Here is a 21,791-nt window from a genome sequence, read left to right as displayed (position 1 = left end):
CGGCCATCGACATTGGACGGTCTGTGCCTTTTATCATCATACATATAACAATCTTGCCTTCAAGTTTCCGATCTTCCGTTTCACCCAGGGTTATCTCGCGGCCACGGCAGCCAATGGAAGGTAAATAACGCGTAGGCCCCGCTGCCAATCAGGTTCAGCGTCCCTTTCAACCATCAAATCATTGGATATGGAGGACGCAGCAGGCTCCACCGGGTGATTTAACATCAAAGCTCGTGCGTGCGGTCATGATAACTACTTTCAAATTAAATTGAAAGCCAATGGGATTCGCTTATTTACACTCCGCTTTTTGTAATCACACTATCAAGTAGTATGGGAATGGCCGCAGTAGTTACGCGGCATTTTAATAGGTAATGTGCGAAATAAAACGAATATAAAGTGAATGTAAACACCAATACCTAACTTAAAAACATATTTCATATCCAAACAATTTTATTGGCTCACAATTACTAATATATACGATAGCATTATTAGTCTTTCCCATTTTAATATTTCTGCCTGAAAATTAAAATGATGAAACTACCTTGAAGTGAAAGTAGAATAGCGGAAAGTCATTGAATATCGGAAATTGAGAATTCTCTGCGGATAAAAAAAGGCTGGTTCAAGCGGAAACTTTCCAAAATTTCTCCAATTTCTCACAAATTACTACAAAATAAAGAAAAAATGAAGCACGGTCGAATTAGTTCGGCTGAGAGAGGGGATAAGTCCAAAGCAAAGAAAGCTTTACATGATTAAAGGCAAAAAAGAAGATTTTTCAAGGAATTCTTATTTAAAATTCGTGAAAAAGAAATGCCATAGTACGCTCCAAATTCACAGTCGAAATCATTCCCGAGGTAGTTTCACAATTTTGCTGGAAATATTTGTTAAATTGACGTGAGTGGTAATTCGGCTGCGTGGATTACGGCAAATTCAATAATATTATCTGAATTGCGTGGCGATGAATTTTCTAGAAATAAAAAAGAATTAGGGGAAAATAATTTCGGTTGAGAGAGAGAATAAGTCCAAAATATTGCACGTTTCACCTGCTAAACGGCAAAAAGAATAGATTTTTCAAGAATCACTTCAGAAAAAAATTAGTGAAAATTAAATGCCATGTCATACACAAAATATATAGTCAAAATCATTCCCGAGGTTGTTCCACAATATTGATTTTTGATAGCATTTTTTTAACTACTTCCGTAACACTTTAAATTTAAAATCATTCCGTTTCCAAGAGAATTAATTACATAGGTACTTTTTTTAAGTTGACCGAATTAAAATCTCGAATTTTCAATTGGATACAAACAAATATTAGACAAAATAATTAGACAAACGAATATTGGACAAAAATTGGATAAGTCAGCTTAAAGCAGAATTTCTACGACACTACGACATTTCTAGGACACGGCAAGGGTTACTTCCTCAGTAAAGACGAGACTATCAATGGTGTTCGATTAAATTCGATCGCTACCATACATTCTTCATAAAATCCTTTCAAACAGGGCGCCCTCCGAAAATCTCGCAGGAAGGTGAAGTCAAACATCCTCAAAAAATACCCCCTCGTCGACGGGAACGTTGGCGACCCTGTATTCCATCGTTCCCTCCCCTCACGGCCCAAACACCCGCCGTCTCTACTCCCCTCCGTCCCCCACTCCACCGACTCCGTTCCACCCTAAAACCATCCGGCTCTTTTTTTAACACTTCCGAAAATACTGGCGCTAAAGAGAGGGAATGTTGAGAGCGGGTGTAAAACGAAAAGGCCCTCAGGGGGGAAAGGATGAATATGTGTGCTTTCTTATGGCAACGAGAACAGTGGGTACGCTTAGCAAAGAGCCGCGGAGGTGGCTGCGTGAAAGGGATAAATGCTACCTACCCACGAGGTGAAACTTCGCATTACGCAAGGGTATTGATTAGCCACGACCGACTCACGAAAGCAACAGAATCAAACCGCGTAATGAGAATCAATTTTCTCGATCAAACATCGGACTACCTGATGATCCTCCCTGAGCGACCGTAGGTGTGTATCTATACACTTATAATATTACGATCATCATCATTAGCCAACAATCCTAAGATTGGTTTGACGCAGCTCTCCATTTCTGTCTCCTATCCGCTAGCCTTTTCATAGCGACGTATTTCTTCTCCTTTACATCCTTTAATACCTGCCCTATGTAACTCATTGGGGCCATGCCTTGCCCTTCTTCCCTTCCACGATATGGCAACAAAAACGACTGAGTATAAAACATAATTTCTAAGATTTAAATGTTCTAAAAGGGAAAGAAAATAGAAACCACATCTTGGAGATGTTCTCCCATTGATTTGAAAATGATAGTCCAGAAAAGTCATGAATTATATTTTCAATGTTATCTAACCCCAGATATGGGAGATGGAATTCAAAGAATGAAGAAGACATTTTTAAGCAACATCATTTTACACCCTATGACACAATAAATCTCAAAATAGCATTTTAATGCAGAAACCCATCAGGAATCACTATATTTTCAGCCCTATAAATTCCTCAATATCATTTTTCGGCCAGGTAAGAGAACTTGGATTCACCTGTCCGCAGATGTGTTGTTCCCAATGACAATGTTTAAATCACAATAAAAAGATGCTCACGATGCACTTTTGTTCAACACTAGAAAAGATACTTCAAAACCTTGGAATTCAGTCATAGATGATGATTCTTAGAGAAAATTTAAGGTCGAAGGTTTACAACAGTTCCATACAAGTGGTAATAAATACCACACAGTTAATAGTGTTTACTGCAAGGTAGTCAACTTGATTATGGATGGCCTATCAGTCTTCAATTACCAATCAATTACCGACTGAAGAAATTCTATACTGGCTAACTACCTGTTTTCACAACGATTACTTGATCATCGACTATATACATATGGTTATTAATTGATCGCCATCAATCAAAACCCCATCGGCAATTAGGTAACCAACTAACACTCAACTGCGAGTCGATACTCGAACAACTATTGACTGCCAAAATGAAGTTTACGAAGCCTGTCATTGACAACGAAAGTCACTGCCGCGACTATACGCCAACGGTTTATTCCAAAGCTTCTGCGACAAAATACTGATTTCTAACAGTGAAAATGCACTCACATCATAAAATATCGCGAGAGAATCATTACTTTTCGAAGAATGTGCATCGGAAGTTCCAATCTTCCGGAATGCGTGCGGTTGTGACAGCTGCTATAGGGCCAGAGAGGATAAAAAGGAACTTCGAGGCGCGTGATTGAACCAACCCATAAATGGAAGACAATTCGAAAGGGACGCACAATGCGTGGCGGTCTCGTATAAAACTCGAGATTTCCCTCGTATGTATGACGCCCACGAAAATGGATTCCGTTGTACGGGCGCGCTTGCGTTTCCTCGCACATGAGAGCAGATTGCGAGAGAGCCTGACTGGATCACGACCAGCAGAGGAGAACTATCGATGGCACTATCTATATATAACGATAGTGACTACCACCAGTCATCATCGATTGTGAAGGAACTTAATCCAAGACGCTATAGCACATCGGAATCTGCACTATGAGAAGGCTTCTAAAAATTAATGGAAAACTAGGTCTAGCTGGGGCTTGCCGCTTCTTTTGAACAGGAAATGTTAGAATACCTAACAGAACAATGAGACCCCAAAAATATTCCAAAATAAGATTTCAGACGAAAAGGAAACGTTTCCAAGCAACTGAGACAACATGCATGCGAAATGTACAGTTTTCGACTTTCGGAAATACCAGCAACCTCACGTAGGAGTTAAAAAGAATGCATACTGCTTTTCGGGAGATGGCTAATTTTACCCTTTGGTTTGGAAATTAATACCAGAGGTAAAAAGAGGATATCGATGGTTATCGATTCTTGGAGCCCTATATATGGATGACTATCATTTCCTTCACAATTGAAATCGCCCCGCCAGATTTAACGACTTGAATTTCAACATCCCTTTCACTCGGAGAAGCTGAAGATCCACTGCAGCGGTGGGGGCTACCTTCCTGTTTAACCCGGAAGGGGGATCCGCTGTTGTTGCCGCACAATTCGGGGACATGACCACCAATCAAACTGGCTACAGTCATTCAAGGGACACGTTTTGATGCAAAGGTTCGCACGATGACACCATTCTCGCATCATTACATATTGGGAAATATTACCTTACAAGGAGTATTCATTTGGAGAGAGGATAAGATTAAAGACTACAGTCGTTTAATGGAGTTTAATGGAGTAATGGGTGGCACTGAAGAGTAGTATCCATTGCTGTGTGCCAATAATTTATTTGAGAGAGTAAGGAGAGAGGATAAGATTTAAGACTACCGTCGTTTGTGATGAGTGCGAGGAAGATAAATGAAAGGGTGAGATAAACGAGAAGAGACGAGACGTAGTCGGAGAGTAGATAGATGGAACATTAGGAATAGAAGTGGGAATGGGTCCGTTGTAGTGCATCGAGGATACATTCGAATTTTAAATCGATCAAACCAACACACGGTATACTATTCTAACGGAAGAAATAAATTCTGGAATCTACCTGATGATGTGGACTCTTCCACAAGAATGGCTGTGCACATTTAAGTTTCTATAACATTTTCACAAATTGTTACTTTCAATGCGACAGTGAAATTTTAAAAGCTGAGCCTTAATTAATAAGGGAAGCTGGAGAACAAACCGTAAGCTGAAGGATGTAGATGTAATGTAAATGACGAAGTGAGGTAGGGCTTAGATAGGGAGGGATAATGGAGTAATGGGTGGCACTGAAGAGTAGTATCCATTGCTGTGTGCCAATAATTTATTTGAATTTCAATCAATCAAACCAACGCACCGTAGATTACTCTGAAAGAATAGAATTTGGTATTCAATGTGCTCGGACAATATCTTTAGGTCACATCGCATCTTCATTAATTTTAAGTGAAGAGTGTGTTGTTTTGTCTGTTTTTTTAAAAGGACTTTATAACTTTTAACTAACTTGTTATTTTTTCTTTGCAACTAAGTTATAACTGTTAACAAAATCTGGGCATCTCCTTCAATTTCCCCTCGTCACGAAGCTAAAGACTACTGCAACTCCCAAAATGACTCCTGATTACTTATTCGCGTCACAACATCAGAACAAAGATATCATAAATCTTCCTACGATGAGGAGACAATAGAGAAGAGACACCAATTAGCTTTCATGATTCACCTACAATATACACTGAGACAGCATCAGGTCCTTCACTTCATCTAACTTTCACCAGATTCCTTGATTCCTTGCTCTCTTTCCCCGTGTCTTACCCTCAAAATATAGCTTTAGGTTTCTCGCTTCCACTCGTTTCTGCTCTCTCCGCTAACTTTACCACCTCTCGAGTAACTCAAGTAACTGCCTCTCCCCATCTACCCAAACTTAAACTTTTTCTTTCCACTTGGTTGAGTATCAGGAGATGCGATCGATGACTGAAGATATAGCGCCAATCCAGGAAAGTGGGTAGGTACATAATAGAGGAATTCCTTTCAGAACAACGGAAAGGTGAACGTAACCAATTCTATGTGGGAAAACAATAGGAGAAGTCATCTTCACACAAGGATGAGAATTTCCACGAAAATTAACACGTATCCCATTTTTTACTATTTTATTGTCCATCCATTATTCTCCTCTAACCAACCTCATAGCCTCTTTACTCCATAACAATTTTGGCATCTTTCACTCCTTTGTCCTTTTCCACGGCCCAAGATTCACAACCAAAAAGAGCTCCACTATATTAAGACCTTTACTATTCGTTCATTAAATATACTTCTTCTACCGCTCGGAAATCCGCTTATAATCATGTAGTTATAGATCTCAAAGCAATCGTAACATGCCCATATTGGCCCAAAATGCCCTCATGTAACCAAGAGCTTTAAATTTGTTTCCTCCGTAAAAAATGAGTTTTTTTGTAGATGAAATATAGTGCACTCTAACATTCGGGATGTAAAAAATTCATCCATTTGTAAACAATTCAACTGAGCACCCTAGTAAAAAAAAAAAATTCTACACGTATCTGTTCAAGATTCATTTATTGCATCCACATCAGAAAAAATACAAATTAATAAATATATCGGTATACCTCAATTTAAAAAATCATCAGCAAAGTCGAAAGAGCATGAAGAATGACCAAAAAGATGCATCTTTAGCCTTGAAAATCCATCACACAATGCAGCAGATGGCAAAAAAACAATTGTAACGCAAGGTGCAGAGCGAATGAAAGCAGTTGAATTAACATCTCTAGTTAGCCATTGCGGGATGGTTTACGTAGATGCCTTGCTCTCACCTTCTAATTCAGCAAACATGAAGTAGACCTAAAGTGACTCCAAGCAAAATAACCTTACCAACATTTCAACCTAGGGTCCCGATTCAACCTGCCGGTCCCTACAACCCTACTCAGCTCAAGAATTCCTCCGCAAGCACATCAGGCTTTGCCCATTTTTTTCCATGCCTTCTTCGGGGATGGAGACGATCTATATAAAGAGCCGCCGAGATCCAACCGTGACTTCCAACCTTGCCTTCGAACGTCGGAAATACAAAACCGCTTCCCGTCCGCTGTTCTGTGAAGCTGAAAGGGCGGGACAAAAAACAAGCGGGGTGAACGCACCACGGCCCAGGGGTGACATGCATCATTTCGTGCACCATTCGCAAGAGAGCTGCTTGCCTCAGTGTCGGCCGGATTAACCAGAAACCTGAGTGACCGAGCAAGGACGGGGCTCAGCAGGGGATCTTATTTCAGGGCCGATTTTCAGCGCAGACTGAAAGGGTATCGATTGCCCTCTACGTAATTTATCCTTAGCTTTCGGTCCAGCAGTCCCAAAATGTCAGCCGTAAAAAAATGACACTTTTTTAGCCTCATCACATTTACTGTTAATCTCAAACGAAATCCGTTCCCAAAATTTTTGATCAATGGTACTCTGGTGGCACAGTTCAAAATCGTAATAGGCATAAACGACAGCTAAGAGTTTAAAGGAAGCTACAACCGATAAGGCAATAACCCCATTAGGGTACAATTTAAGGGTGCGGAACACAAGGTCGAATTTTTAACTAAACAGTAATTCTTCGGCAATCAACTCCTCTTGTTTGTATTTTCTTACCTCAAACCATGTTTTATCTACCTCCACTTTTCCTGTGTAACCGATGGGATAACTCGATTAAGAGATAACCCTTATATAAATCCAAAGTGAAAAGGGAAATAAAATAAATAGCTGGACAGGGGATGATAATGGAAGTAGAAAAATAGCGTAATATTCGGCAATCTTTCAAAACAACGGCTTGTACATACATTTGCAAGACGCATCGCGAGTAGCTTCTTGCTATAACAAGATGATCGTGCAATTTATATTTAATTCCATGGATAAATTCATAAAAACCGTCGCAAGTCACTCTGAGAATATTGCTGGCGATAAGAGAGAGGATCTCGATGAGCAGTCGTTTGCATTCGAATATTTCAGTAGGATTTAAAACATTTGTGGCGGACTGAATCGACCTTAACCCCATGATCGATCATCTCCACTTAGAGTGAGGTTACCTAAAGCTCGTTTCCTTAAATTACTAACTACGTAGAATCTGGAAGCCAACATTTATTTTTATAAGTAGGTATGTATATAAGAGAAACAGTTTGAAAAAGTTTATGGGTTAATATCAAAATATGTTATGCTTTCTCGGAGTAATTAGAAGAAAACGGCGAATCTAGTAGTACATCAGTCAATGTAACACTTATTCGAAACACACATACTTATAATTAGTCAACCCTAAGATTGATTTGGCGCAGCTCTCCATTCCTCTCTCCTATCCGCTAACCTTCTCATAGCGACGTATTTCTTTCGAAATAAACATAGTTACGAAAAATTAGAATTTTCCGCCGTAAAAAACGTGACATATACCATAGCGCAATCGCAAACGAGGCTATGATCACTAAAAATCTTATTCGACCGTCGTAGACAATCATTGGTCCGAATGTTGCACGGGACAATTGCTGAGACACGAGTACTTCGAAAAAAATAAAAAGAGTATGGGTTATCAGCAAACATAACCTACCAACTGAGACACAGTCACAGAAAAACGGACAATAAATATTTTCAAAGGCTAAAAAAATTTATTGGAATAAAATGTCTCATTTCACTGGAAAAGAATCGAATAAAAACGGAGCTCCATCGGATCTTACAAACAGGACATGGATTGTCAATTTCCATTAACCCTTTGTAACCTAATGTTGCTTCTAAGCAACATCAAAAATGTTTAAACTTTTAGCTCTACTCAGGAGTTATCTAAACTACCTATTATTCTGCAGTGAAAATGTCAATAACGAAATACTTAGCAGCCGGGATAATTATCATTTAGGGTAAAATTTTCAAGTTTTCAAAATGAATAATATTGAAATTTGATTTCTTCCAGAATCAGCTCTGGGGTTGTTAAGGGTTAGCGAGATAAAGTTAACAAATGTAAACTCCCCCAATAATTCAACGAATCCTAATTTCCTAAGCGAAAAATTGGAATAGATCAACGGGGGACACAAAAAATTCAGGCGGTACGGACGAGAGCGTCAAAACGGGACTTCAAAAAAACAATGCCAAGCCACGGCGCGGCGGTCGGTCCCTCGCACATCCCTGCGGCAAAACAAGAAAGGCAACTAGACACAATGTGGGAGGGGTGGGGAGGAGGCGACGGAAGTGACGTGGTGCGGGTGGCGAGAAAGCGACGGCCTTTTTCGTTCCGATCTACCGGCCAGTCAATCAATCAGCCGATTCCCTCGCTCAACCACCCCTGAAAACTCCTAAACCGAAAACTACTTCTCTTCCTCCCGCATCGGCCCAGTCTTTTTCTAAAAACTCCCGGCCTACCTGCCTCTATTCATCCAGCACTTCAACTTGCCAGCTTCAATGGTTTCTCGCTTGATAGACCAGGGTTTTCTGAATCCTGAGGCCTCTCAATGGAAACGCAACAGCACGCATGCACAGGGTGAGGTGGGACCAAAGTCGAGTTTCCAAAGAAAGGGAAATCGCCCAGTGACAGTTCCCGTATGCATGGATCATGTCTACATGCGAGCCACCTCTAGAGTGTTTGGCAGGGGATGATCAATCACCAAGTATGCGGCATGCAAGAGGATTCCCAAATGCACACCATACGGTCATAATAATGTAACGCATACAAATAAATTATGCATCCATATTCATGCAAAGACAAAACTTGCCAACGATTCATGAATGCAATCTGCCTATGAAGCCTGAACATGCAAAAAATGCTATTAGAAATACTAGGAAAAGTCGGAAACATGTGTAAATAAATACATAACATAGTAGGCAACACTAAAATTCAACTAACCTATAAGTCCTAACGCTGCCGTTATAGACTCTTATCGATTGTGGAAAAAACGATGTGATTATTTGTAATTTATTGAATGATCAAAGACCATTACTTAACTCGCCAACTTGATCATCACATCTCCTATTTATAGCATCGTTAACTTCTGTAACTATAACACGCTGGTTTGAGCTTTTATACAAACTTGCGTCTGAGGTAGTTTCTTTGGGGGAACAGAATAAACAGGGTTCCAACGGAAAGCAAATACCAGAGGATTGAGAGATATTTGGCAAAGAGACTCGCAACACAAATAATCACGGAAAACATAGCTCAATGACCCATTCAATAAAATGAGTTCTATGTTCGACAACCTTTTCACATCGTACCCAAAGTTAAAACATGGTTGCCTAAATGATAATATGCAAACCGTCTTTAAGGTGTTTAGTTTGGAGGAAGATTTTACCCACATATTAATACATTGTTGAGTGAACATCCCCAAAAATACAAAAAAATAACTCACAAATAGTCCAGTATTTAAAGAAATAAAATAATCTATCAAACATATAAGTTAATCGAAAGCTAAACATGTTTAACAAGATGATGTTCATATAATATGTGCGGTGATGAAGGATGGATAGGTTCGGAGAGAAGTCATGAAGGATCATTTTAGGGTGGGGGGATCTCTACAGTGAATCACATGTATATTTGTCATCCCTAATGAAATGCATACTATCTTAATTTATTTAGTTTAAAAGAGTGAATATTATGCCATTTTTAATGATAAAATTTGACTCAAAATCGCATTCTACCCTCAATCCCATTCTAAAAGGCTTTCCTTTAGGTTAACAGTAAGTCTTGTACTGCTTACAAACCAAAAAGCTGACACGAACACCCAATTAGAGGGAGAAAGGATGTGGTCAAAATGACATCAAAAACCACGACAAGACGCGACTCGTAGAGGGGTCACTGAATAGGCCAAAACGCATCACGTGATTGCAGACGACCTTCTACTAAGCCTATGCAGGTTTTCTAACGCAGACTCGACTGGGGATTGTGTTTACAAGGAAAAAAAACTACACCTCGCAATTCAATTCGGTCTTCAAGCAAGAGAAATAAAATACTTCGAACAACCATATCCTGCTATCTCTTCCCTCTTTCGTCAGCTGCGGAAGACTACGTCCGCAGTGTAAATATAAACAAGAGAACTATCCTGAGAAACCTTGCTCTTCGCATGAGACCGAGATAGAAATGGCTCCGTCGGAGATCACGAGATGGGTCTGATCGGCAGTTTACGACTAAAAAGTTTGTTTTCTTGTTGTTTATTTCGATTGAAAATTTTATTTTCATTACATTTAGTACTCACGAAGAGGGAGAACTACAAATATTTCAGTAAAACCTATTTATTAACTATTGCTAACGTTTTACAATCACCGTAATAATAGGACTGCAATTGATGGGTCTCATTGCTGGCTTCAGCTTTTCCTTACTGCGCAGCCAAGCACGAACGCAATAGATTTCTTAAGGCCGCTATACACGGTGAATGATCATGCTGAATGATCACGAAATCATTCACAGGATCATGCGAGCAAAATAGAACATGTTCTAATTTTCAATGAATGATCATGCACATGAAGGTTCATTCGCGAATTGTTCCGTCATACACGGTGAATGATCATGCGCATGATCATGCTGAATGATAATGCGAATGAAATCATTCGTCGTGTACAGCGGCCTTTAGTCTTCTTAAATTCTCAACTCCCAGCTTTACAACTGTCTCATGAGGGTTTCTTCAAATGTTAGTTGCTGTCAAGTCAAAACAGTAATGTTATGGCATAGTTTCCATTAAGGGAATTAAGGAGTGGGTGGGGTTAAGGGCAATTTTGGGAGTTTTATGTTTATGGTTCGATTTGGGGTCATAGTCCCAGAGAGATTAGGCATTATGGGATAGGCATCATGTTTTGCGTTTTTCCGGAGGAATCAGCAAGTATATGCAGACCGTATTTGAAATCATGCAGGAGTGGAATATGGTTTAAGTCTCGTCTGATGTGCTTGCTGCTTATGACGTACTTTAGTCCCTTTAAGTACATTTCCTCAACGAATGCGTCTTCCTGGAGGCAGCGATGTGGGAAGCGTCGCTGAGGAAAGAGTCACGATGTAGGAGGGAACTCACTACTATAAGGTGCTATAAGGGGAGGAGAAAGGAAGCAAGGGAAGTGCCTTCCACACTTTGCACGAATGCATACCTCCCATCCCTCTTTTATAGGCGCACACAAGACGTGCACGCCCGTCGAACGCATTGCGGCGAGTTCAATGGGAGACGAGGAATTAGCATGGGCGGCGGGACCCACCCTCAACCCTTCGCCAATTTGCATGGAGAAAAAATAGCATGGGCTATGCCGCAAAGGGAGGAAGGGAGACATGGGGGTACATTGACGAATGAGCGCCCTTATTGGGACGGAACTGAGATTTTTTAATCTCCATTAATCGGTCTGGAAATGCGAATCCATTGTCAAGATAAAAGCACAATGTAGACTTTCATGGCTGTATAGGTACTCAATCGATAAGATCCTTCAGATAAATCAGCGATAAAAACGGAAACTATCACAAATAATATGTTAGGCTTCCTACACACCCAAAAGCAACGAGGAAAAACACTGATACTTACTTACTAGATAACACTTCTGATATTTCTTTCTTGTACATAAAATGTCTCTGTAACATTCAACATACCAAACATTCATTCTCTGGAATGAAGAGAATCGAGAAAAATAACACTGAATACGAGAAAATTGGACAGAAGAACATACTTTGGTTATCTTAACCCAAAATACTTAATGCAATTATTATTATTTTTGTAAATGGCACCAGTTCTCTTCGTAAATTTACCGTCATGACGAGCTTTTCCAACAATTTCAAATCATTTATAAAGCAACATGGAGATGACAAAATAAATCAATTAATCGCCAATCAATTGCTTCCGGTTAAATTTATATCTGAAAAATAAATTGGAATTGTCATCCTTATCGTAGATAGAAATTCATTATTTAAAAATTCTCGCTTGTGTCTGTCCAACGAATGAGAGAAAAAGGAATAGCAAAATTGGGATATAGAACGTCCATTGAAACGTTTGTGAGCGGGGAATATAACGGCCATTTATAAGTTATAACGATGAGTTGCCCTAAACTGTGATTTTCGTTCTCGAGTCGCTGTGGATATATATTTCCAATTATACATAAAATAAAATTCCACGGATTCAATGAACTATTAGTTCCGAGCGTGCGGTCAAAATCACGGAATATGGAAATAAATGCTGTCGCAATTAATATCCGGAATAATTAATCGCGCGAATCGACAAAATCGCCGCCACGGTCGAGAAAGCAACGGTGGATTTTTGCATGCGGGCCACACAGTTCACTGCAGAAATTTCTCTCTATATAATCAATAACCCCACCCTCTTTTTCCTTTAGAATGAAACGCCAGCGGAGAATGCGAAATTAATTTAGATGGATCATATACCGCGATCCGTTAAGCCTAATAATTCTCGAACTGACAAAAATAAAAGTAGTCCTTTCACATTATTGAGGTCATTCATATGAGAGACTTAATTTAAAACGGCCGAGAGTTTACGTAAATTAAGAAATAATGATGGTTATCACGCTCCACACACAGGAGTATAGGGGCTGTTAAATTCAATACCTGCAAAATAATTACAAAACTTTGGTCGAATTAATTAGCTCGTATTAAATGAAAGGACTACTTTATGCTTCAAGTACCGCCATTTAAAAAAATTAATACAAAACCAACTCTACAATGAAATTGCATAGTCGGGCAGAGATTGAAGAAAAAATTTATAGGTTTACCTAGAAATCAAAGAGAAAATTAGATCCTTAATTGCTATTCTCCATGAATTACGTGTCTTTGTCTGAAAAAAATAATTTAAAAAATTGCATACCAAAGCATAGAAAGTCACAGGATACTTTTATAAGTGCTAGCAAAAAATAAATAATTTCAAGCAAGCTCAAACTGTATCCGATTTATCACAGTTCAAATTTTAAATTGTATGCAAGGCTCACATAAAGCAGATAAATATCACTGCAACCACGTAAACTGTACATTACTTATTTCTTCGCGCGACTCAAACTTTGACTACATACGAAAATGACGTGTTTCACCAACAACGGTTTTGAAATTTTCATGGTTAATGAGAGATAGATTTTTCCTTTCCGTGAATATATCGGTCAAATATAGAATATTTTTATATTTATGGAATGCCATCGACCGATTAAATATTGAAATCACAAGGTAACGTTTCACGCCGAAAGATATAGGTAAAGCAACGAAATTACTCCACAGAAACTGATAATGCATGCCTCAGAAGTCTTTCGCACTAAGTTCCGATTAACTCCTCTGAAATCGCCTTTATGAATGGTCCTCAATACGCATGCGTAATTTTGCAACCTCAATTTCAAGAATCATTATATCCGTCACGTAGCAACAGCCTCCCGCGCTCCATATAATTCCAAAGCGTGATAATTAACACGCCCGAGTTTTCTGGGTCCCAAATAAATTCCTCGACAAGAACGCTCCCGCATTTCCTCAACGCATGAAAAACCACGTCATGAACGGGAGCAAGAAATACCGAATCAAAGCGTACCGCAAATTCACGAGCTATGGGGAATTGAAATTTTTTCGTGCGCGATTCTCTCACGAAAAAAAAAGCATTCGCAAAAAAATAACATTATTAGTATGAGACGAAAACGCGCATGGAAATAACGATCGTGGAAACGTATGGTTACAAAGAGAACAAAGAGAATGAACCGCAATGGGTTGCACTGCATAGAAAGCGACACCTTCACAACGTCCTCCACTCAGGGGAGGAAAGGCGTACCTGCGATTGCAGGCGATGCATCGCGATGTCTATTGCCTGAGTAGGCGGAGGCGACAACATTCGTGGGTGGAGACGGGGAAGGTAAAAGAGGGATTACGGGTGGAGAGAACGAGATTACGGAAATTTGAGGCGGCGACGAAACGCGAACGCTGGAGATACGAGCGTACCTACCTTGCTTTGCTGGCTTCCACATGCATTAACGGAGGTAAATACATGTGGAAGCCAGCAAAGCAAAAGCGGACGCAAAGGCTTCCGGAGAGACGGGAAACCATTCCGAGTACATACTCGTTCGGCCTCTCAAATCCCCGTCCGCTAACAATAAGTCGAGGCAATTGGGTCCGCGCGAGAACTGTAAGTCGAGACGCGGGGGGACGATTGCTTCCTCCTCGCTGTGCTGGAAACGACTCTGCCGAGCTCCGCGAAAGAAACCCCGAAGGAAGGCTTCACTCAGTCTTCCACTGGCGCAGCTACGAACGAGAATCTGATCACTTGCACTCAGCGAGTGAGCGACACGGTGAACGTGCCATGGAGCTTTGGGTGGTATTTCACGCTGAGGGAAAACTGATTCCATTACAATATTTTGAGTCCAAAACGTGAACGGATTGGTTAGCATTCCGAGAGAAGAAAGAACGATGAAAGTGCTTTGAAAGAAGACAACACCACTTAATTTTTTTTCTCGATTAATCATATACAGATGACATGCATTGAGTAGTATCATAGAGTGAATTTTTACACAAAACAATTCACCATATTTGAGTGGCTTCATTCAGTTTTTACTGGCGTAGTTATGAACGCGAATCTGATCATCTGTGCTCGTTGAATTAGCGACACGGTGAACATGCAGAGGAGCCTTAGGTGGTATTTCACGCTAACAGAAAACTGATTTCATTAAGAAATTTTGGGGCCAAAACAAAAAAAGATTGGTTCAGATTATTTTCTCGGCCTTGAGAGAGCCTAACTATTGGACCGTGAGGAAGAAAGTCGAAAGAATATTGGCTGTCGCATAAGCGGATCCAGGGGGGGGGGGCACGGGGGCACGTGCCCCCCCCCTCCCCCCCCCCCCCCCCCCCCCGACCCTCAAAAATATGCAAGATTTTTAATACGCTCCCATTATCATTGCATTCGTTTTGTATTACGAGGTATCCTTGTGCCCCACCCAGAACAAAATCCTGGATACGGCCTTGCTTGTGCCCCTCCCAGAAAAAAATCCTTGAACCGCCCCTGGGCTGTCGCAAGTAATGATAGCTAGAGTAACCGACAGTATGTCACGCTAATGGAAAGCTCATTAAAATACTTAATAGCTGAAATGACTGTTTGGTTCAGAATATTTTCAAGATTAGCCGAGAGCCTAACTATAATACACTCCTGTTAAAAAAAGTTATAACCCCACAGCCGAAAATATTTCAAGCCCAGAGTTGAGACCGATCTGACAACGTAGCCGATCCCTGACTGGTCATTAACGTTCGCATTTCGCGATTTCAAAATGGGATTTCTGCGACCTCATGAAGTGAGTTCCTCGCGGGTTTACCATTGGGTCAGGTCATCTCCTGCGCAGCACAGCCTGCTTGCGTTCTGCTGCCCGGTCTTCTCTTGGGCAGCAGAATAAAAGTAATAATGCCTGTATTGATCACAGGTTCCCCAAATTACCACCATTTTAATATAATTGAACAACGCATTTAAAAACACCCATGCCCCAGCCGGACTCGAATCCGAGACCATCGGTTTGGCAAAGAATATCTGACCCGGAGGGAAACCCGGGAGAAGTTTACCTCATTCGATTTCAAGTTACAGTTAAGGGTGAAGTAAGGTGAAGTTTCCTTTTCCAAGACAAGGAGGGCCCATGTCTCTTTAATGATGAACTTTTTCCGCACAGGAGGCTACGAGATTTAAATATGAGTCCAATTTTGAGTTATTACGTGCGAAGGTAAACTCGGCCAGTGCAGTAACGAGAAATTTTTACGGAAACGCAAAAACGAGTACTAGAGGAGATTTTCTAATTCCACCTTTTGTAGCTTATCTAAAAAATTACGCTAACTTTAACTCCCTCACCTCACAATTCACACAAAAGTATCCACATTAGACACTAATAAAACGTCTAAATGCATGCAACCCTTTATGCTAAAAGAGTTTCGATTCAAGAGCTGAGAGGATTGGAACTAAGAAAAATTAAAAAAGAACGAAGCTGGTCTGGAATCGAGAACGGCTTCCAACGAGAAGGAAAAGACTCGGAAAAAATTAAGATGCCATCCTGAGTTTTGAAGCTAGAAGAGGGCACGCGAGGGGCAAAATTAAAGGTTAGGTAGCGCTGAATAATTCGCCACTTGTTCCAGGAACTCTTGACACAATAAAGCTGGCATTACGAAAACCTGACGACAAGATGAAACAATGGCACTCCGCTTCCTTACTCATCACTCCCCTCATTGTTCTTCGCGAATTAATGCGGTAGATTCCGCTGAAGTTGGAAAGGAAATAATTCATAAACAATGTTCAGCATGCTTCGGTTCTTCCGTGAGGAGTTTCTAAGAAAGGTGCTTTTTAAATGAAAAGGATGCTCCTAAGAGAGATGAGGCAGTAATTTGGACTAAAATTACGTAAAGTAAACATAATAAAAAAACAAGTTGGCATAGCAATGTCAAGGCTAGCCAAATATGTTTACCAATAATGAGTGATTTTAGATTTTTATATAAATCCAAACATTTTTCTCGGGCTTGGCACAGGGTGATGCTTTGTGAAAGCGTTAATCTTAAAAAAAGAATTCATTTTATCCTCAGGTCTTGTTCTCCCTTATCTGCCACAATTCGCACTAATTTTAGGCAAGAGTTTTTATTCCAACAATGGTGGGTCAGGAACCTTTCAATAGGCTGTCGTGTCCCGTTGGAAGTTGGAATATTTTTTTGGTTTTATTTTGAATTTCTAATCCATTTTATTGCCGGTATCCAGGTGCTGCTTAATGGAAAACATCGTGTCACGGTAAAAATTACTGAGATGCAGGCGGATCTCGATGGTCTCTTAGACAACGTGAACCCAATAGCGTTCGAAGCGGCAGCTCAGCGAAGCGAAACATTTCACTTTCTTTGATTTATTCCCATACTACCGAATACAGCACATGCTGGCCATTTTATATCGGATTTTTCAACAATTTTCATAATTAGACGTGTGCGAAAAACTATACCCTGGATAAGGGGCAACCGACACAGGAGGGACTCGAACCCGCGACCTTTTGTTTGGCAGTCGAGGACTTTACCCTACTGCCACCGATATATCATTCTGCAGTTCAATGATTCCAGTTAAATGGATTATACACGTAAAAACTACCAGTCTTAGAAAAAATAACTCTTAAAAAATACTTCACCAGTAATGTACTCTAAATAGTTTGAAGATCTAGGAAAAAAGGCAAGTGAAAACTGCGGTAAATATAGAGAGACGGGGAAGATGAAGCGGAGAAATTAATTTGGTAAGGCAGAAAATAAATTCCTTCCGCCCAGACGAGATACTCAGCCACTTGTATGGAGGAGTACTGCGCTTTGTCTTCGAAATCGATGGGCAGAAAATCGATTCCTTTGATGTCGAGCCGCCCGTGAAAAGGCCTGCCAAAATTTTCCGAATTGGGGTCCCACCCGAGACGGTCGGAATACTTGCATTCCCCAACTTCCTCATGCAAAGCGCCTCTTGCGAATGGAAAAGGGCAAGAAACTATAACATCGACATACAAGGGCGAAAATCCGTCAAAGTTGAAATTACTCGGCTCAGACCACGGACAGAAAACGCTAGAGACTTATAAAAAACATTACCTCGTATTTCAAACGAGCGCAACTTGTAGAAAAATCTTCTCGGGATTGCGCGCGGGTTAGATTATTTAAGAGCGCCGACGTTTCGGGTACCGACTCGCTACCCATTCTCACGGCTATAGAATAGTAGCCGTGAGAATGGGTAGCGAGTCGGTACCCGAAACGTCGGCGCTCTTAAATAATCTAACCCGCGCGCAATCCCGAGAAGATTTTTCTATAGTTATTCGCCGGGAAAGTGTAAAATCATACAGAGCGCAACTTGGTTACAGGGATTTGGTCACAGTCTAAATTCACCGTCGACCGATGATTCGGTGTCTACGCTCAATTACATGAAATTAAAGTTTTTGACATGATATACCCTCATGTAAATGTAACGTTGCAATCCACATGTAACGCCGTAGCAGTAATCGATATTTTCACGAACACGATATTTTCCGGGTTAATCGATGCATGCGATTTCCAAGATTAAACTCCATTGAATACTTTATTAACGAAAAGACGAGGATCAAAGCCAGGAAAAATAACTTACAAGCTTGCTAGTCACAAAAAAAGCTATCAGATATCTCAAGGATTTTTTTATATTGGAATTACACTCACATTGCATAACTGAAGATCAAGGACGCATAAAGAGGGGGGAGGAATGAACCGGGAGTTAGCATTTGAATAGTCTGGCATGTTATTTTTTTAAGAAGCAACGTCACGATGCATTTCCTAAAAACGCATGTTTTCTGAAAATGAGCCCCAGTTCCGAGGTTTTGATATCCAAAACTTGCCACTCAACTGACGGCACCCATAGAAATACTATCGCGAAGGATAGTGCGGGGGAAGGGCAAAATCTCCCCAGTGACCTAGTAGACGGACTGCTGCCGCGATAGGTGACACATCACTTGCCTACGTGGAGCGGAACAGACGATTCGCCCGGCGCGAAAACGTTTACGAAGATCGGGAAACTTCAAAAATGGAATGACTTATATATACCTAGGCGGAATCGGAATATCTACTTTGAAGGATATATAATAACCGGTGGCAAATTTAATGGTGGTGGATAACTTATAACCGGTGGAAAAATCGTGCAACAAACAAAAGAAATAACGTAACGATAAGCCAAACCTATACGTACTTATGTTCTAAATTCCACAAGAAAAGATTTATATCACACTATTAAGTATTCCAAATCCTCATTATCCTACAGTACTTGAAACACAAATGGCCGTGGCAGGGTTCGAACAAGCGGCATCTCGAGCTCCCAGACGGGATCGTTACCAGTCTCGCCACTGAACCGGGTAAATTACACCATTCCTGAGATAGAATTCGTAATTTCACAGTGACGCTTGATAACACTGGCCTTCACAGCATAATGGTGCTCGAATATTTTAAATAAGTACGATTACACCCGGAACAGCTGATACTGTTTACATTCCAGCATCTAATCGCAGATAAACAAACCGTTCTCCAGAGAATCATCCACCGCACAAAAGAAGCATTGAGAATCAATATCTTATAGCGTAGACTTTATAAAGGATAGCCAATTGAATTGTGAATAATTAATTCAATGATCGCATCATACAAAAAACAATCCAGAACGGAGATTTAAATATCTAGAGGAAACGCTACACACGGGAAGATTACTTCACTAAAAAAAGCCAAAAATGCTTGTATTTGAGCCATGAAAATATTACGGGAACTACCAATAACATCCAAATACCTCCTCGCGTAGTTTATTATCGCTATCTCCCACAAACCGAAGTACAATACACGAAAAGGGAATGACTTCGAGAGTCAATGGCGACGGGACGATTGGATTAAATTTCCATTGTATGTAGGTACGCAGAGGAAGCGGAGAGAAATGCGTTCCACGATAGTCACGATTGACTGGTGACTGCAAAAAGAAAAGTGAGCCCATTAGAGTAACTTCCACGGCAGACGTCATTACGTGATGAAATTTCGATCGACCGCGTGAGACGTACGAGAGAAGCAAACTCGAGAGAACAGTTGAAAGAGGGAAAATATCACACTCACGTGAAAGGTACACATTTATCCAAAATTAGTCGTTACTACGCTTCTGGTGCATCGGTTAAAAAAAATACTTGAGACGGCACGTCGATAGGACATTCCACACTCACGCTGTGGATTCAAGTTCGATGCCCTTCATAAAGCAGCACAGCTGTAAGCACGCTCACAGACGAGACCATGAGATAGCATCACAGACAAGAGCAGACACAATATTACAGATTACATTATTTGAATAGGACAGCTGCAAGACTCGAAAGCCAGGCCAAGACTGAGGCCCAATTGTACACCAAACATATTCATTATTCAATGTGGACTACAGTGGAAGGGTAGTCGAAATCCTGCATCACTTACGTTAAAACCCAATCATAGAACTGAATCACTCATCAGAGAGGGAAAAGGCAAAAATATTGAATTATCTACGTCAACTCAACCCACCGAAATGAAAAGCGTTTCGGAGAAAGAAGATAACCTAATGTTCCATAAGTCTACCCACGAAAAACTGATTAGTATCGAACAAATCTCCGAAGTTAAATAGTTAATTTCTCACAACACTATCGCTAACACTTTCTCGGATTTAGACAAAAGTATTTCATGTAACCACGGTTTTGAAATCACGATAATCCAGACAAGGCATTCAACAAAAATTCTGGAACTGTAAGTAAGCTAGCTATCTAATCAATCGCGAGGGCGATCAAAATCACACGGAAGAGGGCAGCTCTCCATTCATGGTTTAAAGTTCGCCGAAGCCTATTGGATCGACCCATATTGTATCTAGGGCACTTAGGGTCAATCAGCATAAATATTTCAGGATCACTATTTACACTACACTGAAATACTCTCGGCACAGGTAACAAACACCTATCAGTTTCGGAATACAAATTACCTTAATAAAAACTGGGGCAATGAATAAAGACTTGGGAAATTAGATGAGCACTGAATACACTCCGCCAAAAATATATCTCGATAACACAAATTTACCAAAATTCACGCAAATAACTCACCAATCCTTGAAGTTATGGGCTGCAGGACCTTCACACCACCTGTAAAGAATTAGGTTAATGATCATTGAAATGCTCTGGACCACAGCATCACCGGACGAAAACATATACGCTTGATAGTTATAGCACCCAAATAGCCACAAATAAAAAACCTACAGATTGAACTTGAAAAAGGAATCGCTAATAATATTAAAAAAACATTTTACCTAGAAAATTTAGTCTGAGCATCTCATCGATTTCGAAAGATTAAACATCAGAGCAAATCAAAATAATTATGTTCACATTACCTCGATATGCAGGGAATCTAATCCTCAGTTTTTCCGCGGCTAAAATACATATTTTCACTCAGCTCGGCAGTATTTGTTATAAAATAAAATCACAAAATGTCGCAAACGACAATGGGAAAACGATTTTCTTATGTCAAACTTTTAGTAGCGCTAACCTCGGTGAGAAATACAACTACTTAAGCCGGCTCACTGGTAAGCTAACGCGCTCTATCGGAGTATTAAGAGAACTGCAACCGCTCTTTTTAGCGCCTAAATTTGAAACCTTGATTCGCGATGCATCGGTGGAACAACTACTTCTTTTGATGCCTATCATTCATCTATTGCTTGTTACACAATTGAAAATTACTGCCATAAACTTGATTTCAATTACCATGGGCTTGGATGCTACACGACATGAGGTGGCACTAAAACATTAATAAATAATTGTGAGTGGATTCAAGTCAACTTAAAACGCCTCTTGCGGGCGCGATTGATAGCTCTGATGTGTAGGGATAAAATTTTTGCGAGGCTCTATCA

The 21,791-nt window shown here is 40.4% G+C and overlaps 1 long non-coding RNA gene across 1 annotated transcript in view; it reads right to left on the bottom strand.

The window, feature by feature from the left end:
• Positions 1 to 21,439, bottom strand: part of LOC124156378 — a 373,814-nt gene extending 352,375 nt beyond the window's left edge. Inside the window, exons 1-2 of the long non-coding RNA XR_006864309.1 lie at positions 21,276 to 21,439; positions 20,992 to 21,030 (exon numbers count right to left, since the gene is read on the bottom strand). This is a non-coding gene — a long non-coding RNA (uncharacterized LOC124156378). The remainder of the gene's footprint in view (positions 1 to 20,991; positions 21,031 to 21,275) is intronic.
• Positions 21,440 to 21,791: the final 352 nt, after the last annotated feature.

Source organism: Ischnura elegans, chromosome 3, assembly GCF_921293095.1.
Source record: "Ischnura elegans chromosome 3, ioIscEleg1.1, whole genome shotgun sequence".
NCBI lineage: Eukaryota > Metazoa > Arthropoda > Insecta > Odonata > Coenagrionidae > Ischnura > Ischnura elegans.
Note: the sequence above shows the minus strand (reverse complement) of the source record. Positions and strands in the feature narration are given on the sequence as shown.